The sequence below is a fragment of the Plectropomus leopardus genome, chromosome 6, assembly GCF_008729295.1.
Source record: "Plectropomus leopardus isolate mb chromosome 6, YSFRI_Pleo_2.0, whole genome shotgun sequence".
NCBI classification, from domain to species: Eukaryota; Metazoa; Chordata; class Actinopteri; order Perciformes; family Serranidae; genus Plectropomus; species Plectropomus leopardus.
The window spans coordinates 246,812-256,232 of NC_056468.1; the positions used below are offsets into that span (position 1 = coordinate 246,812).

General features: G+C 43.8%; 1 pseudogene; it reads left to right on the plus strand.

Moving 5' to 3' along the window:
- The first annotated feature begins 2,668 nt into the window (after window positions 1-2,668).
- Window positions 2,669-9,209, plus strand: LOC121944071 (annotated as a pseudogene).
- The last annotated feature ends 212 nt before the right edge of the window (window positions 9,210-9,421 follow it).

Consider the following 9,421-nt stretch of genomic DNA (forward strand, 5'->3'; position numbering starts at 1 on the left):
CTCAATTGGCCTTAAAGGAACGTCACTAGCCTGGTTTAGGTCATACTTATCAGATCGTTCCCAATTTGTTCACATCAATGATCAACCCTCCGCACATACAAAGGTCTGCTTTGGAGTGCCACAAGGTTCGGTGCTCGGACCAATCCTTTTCACTTTATATATGCTTCCTCTAGGCAACATAATTAGAAAACATTCCTTAAATTTCCATTGTTATGCTGATGATACGCAATTATATCTATCTATGAAACCAGATGAAACTGATCAGCTATCTAGACTTCAAACATGTCTTAAGGATGTAAAAGCCTGGATGAGCCGTAATTTCCTGATGTTGAATTCAGACAAAACTGAAGTTATTGTTCTTGGCCCCAAACACCTCAGAAGCTCCTTTTCCAACAATTTAATTTCTCTAGATGGCATTACCCTGGCCTCTAGCACAACTGTAAGGAACCTCGGAGTTTTATTTGACCAGGATTTATCCTTTGCCTCCCATATAAAACAAACTTCAAGGACGGCTTTCTTTCACTTGCGTAACATCGCAAAAATTAGACATATCCTATCACAAACAGATGCTGAAAAATTAGTACATGCATTTGTCACCTCTAGGCTGGATTACTGTAATTCCCTATTATTTGGTTGCCCAAACAAATCTCTTAGGTCTCTCCAACTGGTGCAGAACGCTGCTGCTCGTGTTTTAACGGGAAGCAAGAAAAGGGATCATATTTCTCCTGTTTTAGCTTCTTTGCACTGGCTCCCTGTGAAATCCAGGATTGAATTTAAAATCCTCCTCCTTACTTATAAAGCTCTAAATGGTCAGGCTCCATCCTATCTGTCACAGCTCATAGTTCCTTACCAACCCTCAAGATCACTGCGCTCTGAAAACGCAGGGTTACTTGTGATTCCCAAAATTTCCAAAAGTAGGTTAGGAACCAGAGCCTTCAGCTACCATGCTCCTCTCCTATGGAACCATCTTCCATTTTCGGTCAGGGAGGCAGACACCGTTTCAACTTTTAAGGGTAGACTTAAGACCTTCCTCTTTGATAAAGCTTATAATTAGGGCTGGCTCAGGTTGCCTGGTCCAGCCCATAGTTAGGCTGACATAGGTTTAACCTGCCGGGGGACTTCCTCTGATATGCTGAGCTCCTTTCCTTCTCTCAATGCTGCCATCAGAAATCATGCATGTCTGTTTACTGCATTGCCATGTGCAAGCTTAACTTAGCTCTGTGATAGCCATGTGGTACTCTCACTACCTGGGGCTCGCGATTACAGAGCCTGGGTCTGTTGAACTGCACTACGCTAATCCCATTGCCTCTCGGAGCGTTCCTGCTCCCTTGTTTCCTAGTTTCCCTGGATCCTGGCCGTAACCTTGACTGTGCCTGACCGTGGTGATAGCTGTGCTGATGCTGTGACCCTGCCTTTGGTTGTGCTCGTGCTGTGGCTGTACTGATTCTGTGCCCCCCGCTCACCCTGATCGTGGTCTGGTCCTGGTTGCGCCGATGCTGTGATCTTGCCTTTGGAAAACTCCCTTTCACATATGCATGAGACTGTTATCATCTCTATCAACATCATCATAGAGAGCAATTACTCAAGGTGAGCGTGGCAGGAAAGCGCATATTAAAGCGTATGCCTTTCCCGATGAGAGCACGGCATGTATCGTTGAAACCTCGTCTCTTTTCACGCACGGCTGAAGATAAATCCTGGTGAATAAAAATGCGTTCCCCGTCATGCTCCAGCTCTGGTGATGCTTTTACCGCTGCCATGATCCGCTGTTTGTCGGTGGAGTTGTGGACCTTGATTATCACTGGGCGAGGACGCGGACCTTGCGGGCCAAGGCTCCGGTGTGCACGATCCATCTTGATGTACGCTATGGCACTAGGTCTTTTATCCAGGCCGAGGAGCGAGGGCAGCCATGTCTCGAAAAATTGGATAGGATTTGTCCCCTCTGCGCCTTCTTTCAGGTTTATAATCCGGATGTTGTCCCGTCTACTTCTATTTTCCAAATTGTCTACGCAACTGGTCAACAGACTGATTTTCTTTTCTGCTTCAGTTAGCCTCTTCGCCATCACCGAGACTTCATCTTCCACGTCGGACACTCTCTGCTCCGTGGCTGTAATGCGTGTCGAGTGGTGTTCCAGCGTAGTGGAAACTTTATCAAAAGTCTCCGAGAATTTAGACAGCTTTTCCTCCATCGCTGCGCTAAAACGCTCAGACACTTTCAAAATCAGTGCCTCAGTGTCTCCCGGAGCTTGAGCCCGAAGAGGCGAGTCATCCATTAGCTGTGCGTCTGTTTGGCTAGCATTAGCTGTTGTAGTCGCCGTCTTTTTTGTTTGAAGTTTCGTTTGTTTTGACATCGTTCTCCGTTCACAGGCAGAAAAAGTCTCAGATTGGGATGTAAAATACCATATAGTGTGGTCGCCTGGAGGTAGTACAGGCAGTAGCACTTATTACAGTGTAGCAAGTGTTAGTTGGAGTGGCAGCTCAGCGAAAACACGTCTTCTAGCACGCCATGTTCACCCGGAAGTCCGAATGAAATACCGTGGATGCTGTTTTGATATGATTCATCAAACTGAAGCCTCTTTCACAATCTGCACTGGTTGCTTGAAATGTAGCACAAATATCCACAAGCTGTGAGATCTCCTTTAGCTACTCACATCTGAGTGCTGCAGCCACCATGTCTGAGAATGTGCTGATTGACCCTAGTTTAAGTTTTTGCTTTATTATGTACTTGAATTTAGCATGTTCACTGTTAATGGCCTCCACCGAATGCGGGTGGTGGAGAATGGCCTCATACTTTTTTGCTAATGTAGCAATGTCTGTTGATCCATACTCAAAACTGATGTCTGAGCTCATAATGTTTCGATGTCAAATGCAGACCACTCCTTTAATTCATCCTCTGGAAAATGAGCATCCAAGTGATCACACAGTTTACGAATAAAAAGAGTAATCTCACCGGTATTTCTGTCATCAGCTGATGAGGTCCTCATCACCTCTTTGACACGGTCACTCCATTTTGCCCCTCTTTACAGTGGACCGTGAGAAAGTGGAATATACAGTTATAAGAAGTTTCCACATCTCGCATCAAAGGCACATCTTTCCATGCATCGTCAGTGCCCAAGTCCTCTCTATGGGCCACGCAATGTTGTTCCATTAGGTGTGGTATTTGCCATTTTAATTAAGCTGCAATTCTGTTGTGCTTTCCTAGCATTACTGAGGTGTCATCGGAGGTCAGCATAACCATTCATTGCTAAAGTCACTTCTACCAGAGCACTTATTTCACCTCCTGATTATGACCCTTCAGTGTTGGTCCCCTGTTCTGCTGTTTTTGACTCATTTGAGCCTGTGTCTTTGTCTATCGTGCAGGAGACTGTGGATCATTTAAAGCCTTCAGGCTCACCCAGTGACCTTGTTCCTCCTCGTTTATATAAGGAGGTGTTCCCCACTGTCGGTCCACATTTACACAGCATCATTAACAGCAGTCTGTCCTCTGGAGTGGTCCCTGTAAATTTTAAACACGCTTTTGTGCAACCCCTGATTAAAAAACCTGGACTGGATCCTGCTGTTATGGGTAATTTTAGGCCCATTTCTAAATTGTCCTTCCTCACCAAAATCTTAGAGAAGATCGTCTACTCTCAGCTCATGGACTTTTTAAGTGAACATAATGTTCTTGAGATCTTCCAATCTGGTTTTAAAAGTCTGCATAGCACAGAGTCGAAGTTTTTAATGACATTTTCTTAGCTACTGACTCTGGTCACTGCGTTATCCTGGTGCTCTTTGATCTAACTGCAGCATTCGATACAGTGGACCATGACATACTGATTGCTCGTCTGGAGCAGTGGGTGGGAATCAGTGGCACGGCTCTGGAATGGTTCAGGTCCTACCTGTCCCATCGGACATTCTGTGTTAGTCTTGGTGACTCTGTGTCCTCCACTGCTCCTCTCTCATGTGGGGTCCCACAGGGTTCGGTCCTGGCCCCTCTCTTATTTTCTTTATACCTCCTCCCACTTGGCTCCATCCTCAGAAAGCATGGTGTTGCTTTCCATTGTTATGCTGACGACAGTCAGATCTATTTCCCCCTCAAAAAGGCTGATTCATTCTCTCTTCAGCCTCTTTTAAATTGCCTGGATGACCTCAAGGCCTGGATGGCTCTAAATTTTCTGAGTTTTAATGAGAGAAAAACTGAAGTGTTGGTCTTTGGTGGCACTTTTGTGACCCCCCCAATTGATCTAGGTCCCTTGGCACAATACGCCAAACCCATCGTTAATGATCTGGGGATTATAGTGGACGCAGATCTTAAATTTGACAGCCGACACAAGTTTCTTCCAGTTAAGGCAGCTGGCTAAAATAAAACCATTTGTTCACAGACAGCACTTTGAAACAGTGGTCCATGCCTTTGTAACTAATAGACTGGATTACTGCAACGCTCTGTATTTGGGGGTTAGTGGGTCCTCCATTGCTCGTCTCCAGTTGGTGCAGAATGCCGTTGCACGTCTTTTAACAGGCACAAGAAAGTTTGATCACATTTCACCGATTTTAGCTTCACTCACTGGCTGCCCATCCATTTTAGAATTCATTTTAAGATTCTTTTATTTGTTTTTAAATCTTTAAATGGTCTTGCCCCACCATACCTCTCTGAGCTTCTGCACCCCTATACACCCAGCCGGTCTCTCAGGTCAGCTGACCAGCTGCTCCTGAGGGTGCCCAAGACAAGGCTGAAGCTCAGAGGGGATCGAGCGTTTTCTGTTGCGGCTCCAAAACTTTGGAATGAGCTGCCGCTGCACATTAGACAGGCCTCCTCACTGTCTGATTTTAAAACCCTTCTTAAAACCCATCTGTTTTCTTTAGCTTTTAACATCACGTAGGGTTGTTGCTTCACATGTGCATAGATACGACGGGCAATACACTTTTAGACTATTTATTAATTATGTTTTATTGTTTATGCTGTTTTTAGTTCTATTATTTTATTGTCCTTTATTATTTTTATTATTTTTATTTTTATTGTCTTTGTACAGCACCTTGGTCGACTCTGGTTGTTTTAAAAGTGCTTTATAAATAAATCTGATTGATTGATTCTATGCAAGTCCAGTCCATGCTTGGAGTAAGACTGTGTGATTGCCTGCACAATATCATGAGCAGTGCATGCCGTCAGCTGGATGATGCCACCGAACAGTTTTAAAGTTGACGTGGCTCTACGTGCTGACATACTGCGGATAAGCGATACCTCACTTCCAATGCATCTTTGTCTGTGCCTCTGGTAGCGTTTCTGTGCTGCTCCTACAAGCAATTCCCAGCTAATCTTCTAACTTGCTCCTTACTTCGACGGCTTTTTATTTGTCTGTGACTGAATACTCACATAAGTTTTACTTAATCACTCACAGCTGTCTTCTCCTTTCAGCGGTTTTTGTATTCTGTTTAATGACACAGCTGCTCACTCACTGTTAGCCCATTAGCTACTTTAGCATTAGCTTTGGTTAGCGTTGGCGTCTCCCTGCTCTTCTCCCTCTTCTACTGCTTTCTCCTGCTCAGTGTGTCAGATGTTTAGGTACTCCTCTGCCTCCTTTAGTGATAGTGGTACCTGTAACAAGTGTAGTTTATTTGCTGCGCTGGAGGTGAGGCTTAGCGATCTGGAAGCACGGCTCCACACCATAGAAAATACCTCTTTAGCTGCGATAGTTAGTAAGCCCCCTGTAGCCGGTGCGGATCGACATAGCATAGCCCCTGCTAGCCGTCCCCCGGCAGCCCCCGAGCAGCCGGGAGGCTGGGTGACTGTCAAAGCGAAGCATAGTAAGCCGAAGTCCACGGTACACCTCCCACCCCCCCTTCACATTTCAAATAAGTACTCCCTGCTCAGCGACACACCGGCTGAGGACACAACCCTGGTCATAGGTAGCTCTATTTTGCGAAATGTGAAGTTAGTGACACCAGCGGCCATAGTCAAATGTATCCCTGGGGCCAGAGCGGGCGATGTCGAGTCAAATTTGAAGCTGCTATCTTAAGCTAAACGTAAATACAGTAAGATGGTTATTTACGTCGGCGGTAATGACACCCAGTTACGCCAATCGGAGGTCACTAAAATTAACATAGAGTCAGTGTGTGAATACGCAAAGACGATGTAGGACACCATGATCTTCTCTGGACCCCTCCCCAATGTGACCACAGATGACATGTTTAGCCGCATGTCATCACTCAACTGCTGGTTGTCGTGGTGGTGTCCAGCAAATGATGTGGGCTTCGTTAATAATTAGCACTCCTTTTGGGGGAAACCTGGTCTTATCTGGAGATACTGCATCCATCCCACTTTGGATGGAGCTGCTCTCCTCTCTAGGAATCTGGCCGAGTTTATTAGAGGCCTAAAGCCATGACATCCCAGAGTTGGGACCAGGGTGCAGAGTGGCAGTCTTACACGCTTCTCTGAGCTTCTAACACAGTCACACACCAATAATGTAAATGTTATAAAAACGGTGTCTGTCCCCCAACCACTTCATTTGTTTAATGCTAAAATAAACAAAAGGGGAGTTGTACAAGAAAATCTCATAAAAATTAATACATCTCCTGTCAAACAGCACCATAACAGGAGAATTAAATGCGGACTCTTGAATGTTAGATTCCTATCAACCTGAATGAATCCACTCCTCCTGGTCAAATAAATAGTCACGTTGCGCGGGACACTGGCCGAGGACGGGAGTCGCTACTATTTTTGATTCAAGCTAGCAATTCACACTAAGGCTAAGATAAACTATAGTTCATTTGAAAGCCTTTTTCTTAGTCTTTCTCACCCATCCTGGAAAACAGCCAATTCTATTTGTTATAGTGTGCCGCGCCCCCGGCCCATACTCTGAATGTCTATCTGAATTCTATGAGCTTATATCAAGTTTAGTGCTTAAATCAGACAAAATTATTATTGTAAGGGGATTTTAACATTCACATATTAATAGTGATAGCCTTAATTGGCTTCAGTCAGTGTGTACATAAACCCACCCATCGCTACAATCACACCCTCGATCTTGTCCTTGCATACGGCATTGATATTGACGATTTATTACTCTTTCCTGAGATTTCTGCTCTGTCAGAACTTTCAATTTTTTATTACTCGACATCAAGCCTCTCAGTAAGAGTTACTATTCTAGATGTCTATCTGATTCAGCAGTGGCTAAATTTAAGAAACTGATTCCTTCTACATTGACATCATTACCATGTCTTACAGCGACTGAGAATACTCTTACTAACTTAAGTCATTCTCAAATTGACTGTCTCGTTGATAATGCTACTGGCTAACTACGATCAGCTCTCAACTCTGTTGCACCCTTCAAGAAGAAAATAATGAAACAAAGAAAATTAGCTCCATGGTTAAACCTCCAGATCTTCAATTGAAACAAACATCGCGCAAATTTGAAAGACGTTCAAATTTTGGCATTCAACCAACCTGAAAGAGTCCTGTTTAGTCTGGCTGGAGAGTCTTAAAGTGTATAAGAAGGCCCTCCGCCATGCCAGGGCAAACTATTACTCATCAGTAATTGAGGAAAACAAAAACAATCCCAGGTTTCTTTTCAACACTGTAGCCAGGCTGACTCAGAGTCACAGCTCCATAGAGCCTTGTGTTCCTTCTGCTCTTTAGCAGTCACGACTTTATGACTTTCTTTAATATAAAATTATTACTATTCGAGATAAAATCCATCACCTCTTGCCCTTACCTGACCTGACCCCGGACACAGATAGCCTGGATATGGCAGCAAGGCCTGCAATTTATTTGGACTGTTTCTCCCCCATTGACCTTCATTGACTCTACACTTTGATTTCTGCATCTAAGCCATCAACATGCCTACTAGACCCCATCCCAACTAAGCTACTTAAGGAAGTTTTGCCCTTATTAGACAACTCTTTTTTAGATATAATTAATGCATCCTTATTAACAGGCTATGTACCACAGTCCTTTAAAGTAGCTGTCATTAAACCTCTCCTAAAGAAGCCCACTCTCGATCCTGAGATTTTAGATAACTATAGACCGATATCTAATCTCCTAAAATCCTTGAGAGAGTGGTTGCTCATCAACTCTGTGACTTCCTCCGAGGATAATAGTTTATTCAAGGACTTTCAGTCAGGCTTCAGAGTTCATCATAGTACAGAGACGGCACTTGCAAAAATTAATGATGACTTATTGATTGCTTCTGTTACAGGTCTGGTCTCTGTTTTAATCCTATTAGATCTCAGTGGTGCATTTGACACCATTGACCATCAAATCTTACAGCACAGACTGAAAAACTTACTTGGCCTTAAAGGAATGGCACTAGCCTGGTTTAAGTCATACTTATCAGATTGTTCCCAATTTGTTCACATCAACGATCAACCCTCCGCACATACTAAGGTCTGCTTCGGAGTGCCACAGGGTTCTGTGCTTGGACCAATCCTTTTTACTTTATATATGCTTCCTCTAGACAACATGATTAGAAAACACTATAAATTTCCATTGTTATGCTGACGATACACAATTATATCTATCTTTGAAACCAAATGAAACTGATCAGCTATCTAGACTTCAAACATGTCTTAAGGATGTAAAAGCCTGGATGAGCTGTAATTTCCTGATGTTGAATTCAGACAAAACTGAAGTTATTGTTCTTGGCCCCAAACACCTCAGAAGCTTCTTTTTCAACAATGTAATTTCTCTAGATGGCATTACCTTGGCCTCTAGCACAACTGTAAGGAACCTCTGAGTTTTATTTGATCAAGATTTATCTTTTGCCTCCCATATAAAACAAACTTCAAGGACGGCTTTCTTTAACTTGCGTAACATCGCAAAAATTAGACATATCCTGTCCCAAACAGATGCTGAACAATTACTACATGCAGTTGTCATCTCTAGGCTGGATTACTGTAACTCCCTATTATTTGGTTGCCCCAACAAATCTCTTAGGTCTCTCCAACTGGTGCAGAACGCCGCTACTCATGTTCTAACGGGAAGCAAGAAAAGGGATCATATTTCTCCTGTTGTAGCTTCTTTGCACTGGCTCCCTGTGAAATCCAGGATTGAATGTAAAATCCTCCTCCTTACTTACAAAGCTCTAAATGATCAGGCTCCAGACTCCAGGTCAAGTAAGATAGGAACCAGAGCCTTCAGCTACCACGCTCCTCTCCTATGGAACCATCTTCCAGTTTCGGTCCGGGAGGCAGACACCGCTTAAACTTTTAAGGGTTGACTTAAGACCTTCCTCTTTGATAAAGGTTATAATTAGGGCTGGCTCAGGTTGCCTGGACCAGCCCATAGTTAGGCTGACATAGGTTTAACCTACCGGGGGACTTCCTATGATACGCTGAGCTCCTTTTCCTTCTCTCAATGCCGGCATCGGAAAATCATGCATGTCTGTTTACTGCATTGCCTTTTGCAAGCTTAGCTTAGCCACAGTAGTTTAGCTTAGCCTTACATCTGTGA